Below are 5436 nucleotides of genomic sequence, written 5' to 3'. Positions count from 1 at the left end.
CTAAAATTTTCCGGCGAACCTACCCCCTTCCCGAGACCCCTAAGATAGAAAGAGGCCGCTCTTTGGCAACACCACTCCTTTGGAACGCTTGTTTCATCAAAAACCAGACTATAGCTCTCTAAAAATTTTTGGGTGTGCTTGCTACCCAAACTTGCGTCCTTACAATCACCATAAACTTGAGTTTCGGTCCACCCAATGCGTATTTCTTGGCTATAGTAATCTTCATAAAGGATACAAATGTCTAGAAATCTCATCCGGTCATATCTATATATCTCGTGATGTTATTTTTGATGAAACATTATTTCCATTTGCTAAACTTCATCCTAACGCGGGAGCTCTTTTACGTGCTGAAATCTCCCTTCTTTCTGATCCTTTATCTTCTCCTGATCACGGGGGTGAATTAATTAGAACTGATCATGTGGAAAATTCCATGGAAAATTTTGAATCTCATGTTGATTGTGCAGCCATAGGTCATGATTTTATGTGTGTAGATGCAGCCAAAACAGGACCAGGCGCCAGATCCCAGGCAGATTCGCCTGGCACTGCGGTCACGCGATCCGAGGACGATTCGCGCCGCAGTCTGACGGGAGCGGGATCCCAGGCGGATCGCCTCGCGTCTCCCGTAACGCCCGGTCGGGTGGCCGACCGCCCACCAGGCGCGGAGCCAATCAGCGCCTCTGCCCCGGTGGCCGACAGCCCGACAGGCGCGGAGCCCACCAGTGCAGAGCCCACCAGCCCGCGCCGCAGCGTCTCGCCCTGCGTCACGCGTTCCGATGCCGCTGGCGATGGGGGGAGCGTATCTGCAGTTGGAGGATCTTCTGTGCCAGACGGATCCGTGGCTGTTTCTGCAGCAATTTCAGTTCCTCTTCCTCTCCGTCATACACGATCTCGGTCAGGTATTGTCAAGGAGAAGCAATATACAGATGGTACAATCAGGTATGATAAACTCAAGCGAGCTTTTCTCACACCCGTTGGTGAGCCAACAAATTTGCATGATGCTCTTGCACACAAGGATTGGAAGAAGGCTATGGATGTTGAATATGATGCATTAATGCAAAACAAAACTTGGCGATTAGTTCCCCCAAAGAGGGATGCTAATGTGATTGACTGCAAATGGGTATATAAGATTAAGAAAAGAGCTGATGGAAGTATAGACAGGTACAAAGCCAGACTGGTTGCAAAAGGTTTTAAGCAAAGGTTTGGTATAGATTATGAAGATACTTTTAGTCCTGTTATTAAGTCAGCTACTATTCGACTTGTATTGTCTATTGCTATTTCCAGAGGCTGGAGCCTACGACAGCTAGACGTTCAGAACGCGTTTCTTCATGGTGTTCTTGAGGAAGAAGTGTTCATGAGGCAGCCACCAGGTTATGAAAACAAAAACACACCAAACTATGTCTGTAAGTTGGACAAGGCATTGTATGGGTTAAAACAGGCCCCAAGAGCCTGGTATTCGAGGTTAAGTACACAGTTGCAAAAGCTTGGGTTTACACCATCAAAGGCAGATACCTCATTATTCTTTTATCATCAGAACAATATTACTATATTTGTTCTTGTTTACGTTGATGATATAATCGTTGCCAGTTCCAGTTCAGATGCTACAACTTGTCTGCTTAAGGATTTGAAGTTGGAGTTTGCTCTCAAAGATTTGGGAGATCTACATTACTTTCTTGGAATTGAGGTCAAGAAGGTAAATGATGGCATACTTCTTACACAAGAGAAATATACCATGGACATTCTCAGAAGGGTAGGTATGGAAAAATGTAAGCCGGTCAGTACACCTATCTCTACTTCAGAAAAGCTTACTGTTGAAAGTGGAGAAGCACTTGGGCCAGATGATGCAACAAATTACAGAAGTGTTGTAGGTGCATTACAATACTTGACTCTTACACGTCCTGATATTTCATATTCTGTTAACAAAGTATGTCAATATTTGCATGCTCCTACTACTGTTCATTGGACAACAGTCGAAAGGATTTTGAGGTATCTCAAGTTCACAGAGGGACTTGGTCTCCAGATTGTCAAGTCTTCTTCTATGCTTGTGTCAGCTTACTCTGATGCAGATTGGGCAGGGTGTGCTGATGATAGAAGGTCAACCGGTGGCTTTGCTGTATTTCTGGGAACAAACCTTGTGTCATGGAGTGCAAGAAAACAGGCAACAGTCTCACGTTCAAGCACTGAGGCTGAGTATAAAGCTTTAGCTAATGCAACAGCTGAAGTAATGTGGATTCAGACATTGTTACATGAACTTGGAATTAAAGTTCCACAGGTTGTAAGATTATGGTGTGATAACATTGGTGCAACCTATCTTTCAGCTAATCCTGTTTTTCATGCACAGACAAAGCATATTGAAGTTGATTTTCACTTTGTCAGAGAAAGAGTGGCACGAAAACTGCTTGATATAAGGTTTATTCCAACAGGTGATCAACTTGCTGATGGATTCACAAAACCTTTGACAATGCGGAGGTTAGATGATTTCAAGTACAATCTTAACCTTGGCAAGTAGGTTTAGATTGAGGGGGAGTGTTAGAATACAAAGTGTATAGAGATAGGATAGTTGTTTAAACTTGTATCTCTATTTATCTTTTCTTCTCTCCCTTATCTCATGTAACCTCTCGAGCAGATCACGATCACGATCGATCTCTCTCAACTTGTACTTCAAGACTTCGGTCATATAAATACAATGCGGCCCGAGACAAAGGGTTCTACGCTTCGTCATAAAGGCCGCTGCTTCCCCCCGCACCTTCTGCACCCCTAAGATAGGCACCCTAAGATAAACAAGGAGACCTCAATGCTCCACGCATCTCCTGTTTCCTTCAGGCTAGAAAATCGACCGACCCAAATTCCGTTTTCAGGCAACTTGCATGCAGCTAAACTGTATGAAAATAAAGAGCCTGACCCGTACTATTCTTTTAGGGCATGGCCAATGCATAGCCCCAGAGTGATGTCTCACATGCCATATAGAATCGGTAATAGAAAAAGTAGGTTCGGATGGGGAAGCAGGATCCTCTTCAGGAGGCGGGTGCTTAGAGAAAAAAAGTGTGGTCCGATGCATAAAGTTGAAAAGGTTGAAGTGGAGAGGAGGGATGCATATGTAGTAAGAGTCACTTTCTATTCTTTGATGAGGCCCATTAGTAGTAGCTTGCATTGGAGAGAAAAAATTAACACATATGCCTCAAATTACTTTTTGTCATGAAATATATGTATCCATATGCCACCATTGTACATGCCCTTAGAGCATCTCCAACAGGCGCCGGACGCGCGGCGCGCAAAAAACAGATTTGCCGCGCTCGCGTCGCCTGGTTTGGAGCGGCACGTAGTGCCCGCTCCAGCAGCCGCGCTGAAATGCAGCGCGCACGACTCGCTGGTGCATTGCATTTTTAACACAAAATGATGAACATTTTCAACACAAAATTTCACACAAACAAGTTGATGAAAAAAAGTTCATGCCCACAAGTTCATCCAACCAAGTTCAAAATGCAAATCAAGTTCAATACACAAATGAAAGACACATCATTCCTCGTCCTCGTCTTCGTCCTCGTCCTCATCTTCGGAAGACGATTCTTCCGCCTCCGAAGATGAATCTTCCTCCCTCTCTTCATCGCGCACTGCATCACGTGAAGCTCCGACAGTGTTGGCAAGATCTTCAACGGCATCTTCATGGGAATGTGTGCGAGGAGGCACATCGAAAGACATTCCGCCCATGGAGGCCGGAGGTGCACCCATGCCTCCCATGAGAGAAGCAAAACTCATGCCTCCCATGGTGGCCATAGCGTCGGGGGGAGCTCCAAAGCCACCCAAGCCACCCATGCCACCCCCATGGCGCCGAGGCCACCGCCACCCATGGCGCCGAGGCCACCGCCACCCATTGCACGAACCATGGCTCTTTTTTGGATCAAGACTTCTTCACGGGCTAGATTGACATACTCCATTTGCGTCACATTGAGGTTAGATGTGTCCAAGAAGAACAAGTGCTTCTCCCATTCCAACAATTTAGTACGCTCCTCATTGCTCACCTTCCTCTCCTCCAAAGCCACCTTTCTCTCCTCGGCCGCCACCCTCCTCTCCTCGGCCGTCAACCTCCTCTCCTCGGCCGCGGCATCTTGGTTCCTTGCCATTTTCCTCACCTCGTTGGCTTCTTTTATTGCCTTCACAATTGCTTCCATAGCATTTTTGAGCTCATCATCTCCTTTCCTCTTCTTCTTTTCGGTTTTGTCTTTCTTGCACCCATCCGGTCGCTTTGGCTTCGAGTATGAAACCGAGTTGAGTGTGGGGCTTCTCTTGCCGTCATCACTTGATGCATCATCCTCATCATCATCCAACTTAATTGTTCGCTTTCGTTTGTTGCTCAAATGCAAATCATCCAAATATTCACGCTTCTTCCATTTCCCATCATCCTTCAACACTTCATAGCAATGAGGCAAAGCAAATACCCTTCCTTTCTTGATCTTCCCCTTCTTGGTTTTCCTCTCCTCTTCTTTGAACAAGTTTTGCGCAATGTTGAACTACATGAAAACAAAGCAAGTTAGCACCAACAACAAGTAGATGAACATGTATGATGAACATGTATGAAATGCCACTTACTCTATCGTCCTCATTTGTGCCACTTGGGTTCAACTTGTCAACCGCCTTTTGACAGGCCGCCCACCTTTGACAATCCGAGTTGATTGTCGACCACCGGGACCTAAGTGATCGTCCGGAGCGGTCAATTCCACTCACGTTGCGAACATCAAAGTGTTCCTTCATCCGAAGCCAATAAGCATCTCTACTTTGATCACCTCCAACGGATGGATCCCTCGACACTTGCAACCAAGTATTGCATAGTAAGATGTCATCGGCGTTGCTGTAATTGCCCGCTCTTCCTTTTGGTGCGTCGACAATGCCCTCACCCTCCTCGTCCACTTCGAACTTATGGTTTTCGAAATGCATGTCATTGGTTCGAGACCAATGCGAATTGTTGGAGCCAACACCCATCGTGGACATGTATGCATCATCATTGAGACTACAATTTTTTTGCACAATGCAAATAAGCTATCTATATGTGAATGCATTCAAAAAATAACAAAAAAATGAAAAGTTAGAATTGTTTTTACCTTGGAGGCACTTCGTCGAACATGTTGTGCGCGCCGGCCGCCGGCTCAACGAGTGAGCTCGCCGGCGCTTCGGCAGCCGCAGCGCCCATCGCACGCCCCGCAAGCTTCTTCCTCCTCGCCTTGGAGGTGCCGGAGCCGTCCGCCGTCTTGTTTTTCTTCGCCGATGTCTTGCCCTTCTTTGGCGGCGCCACATTGGGGAGCTTTGAGGAGGAGAGGGCGGCGGATCGGGCCGGCGTCGGCGTGACGCCGATGTCATCCACGGCGGTATGAAGAGGCCGCACGCGAGGCCGATGGTCGGAGGAGCTCCGGCGGAGGCGAGGCCAATGCCACCCGGGCTAGGGTT

This window comes from Triticum dicoccoides, chromosome 2A (assembly GCF_002162155.2).
Source record: "Triticum dicoccoides isolate Atlit2015 ecotype Zavitan chromosome 2A, WEW_v2.0, whole genome shotgun sequence".
NCBI lineage: Eukaryota > Viridiplantae > Streptophyta > Magnoliopsida > Poales > Poaceae > Triticum > Triticum dicoccoides.
The sequence above is the reverse complement of the archived record's forward strand: the minus strand, read 5'-3'. Positions refer to the sequence as shown.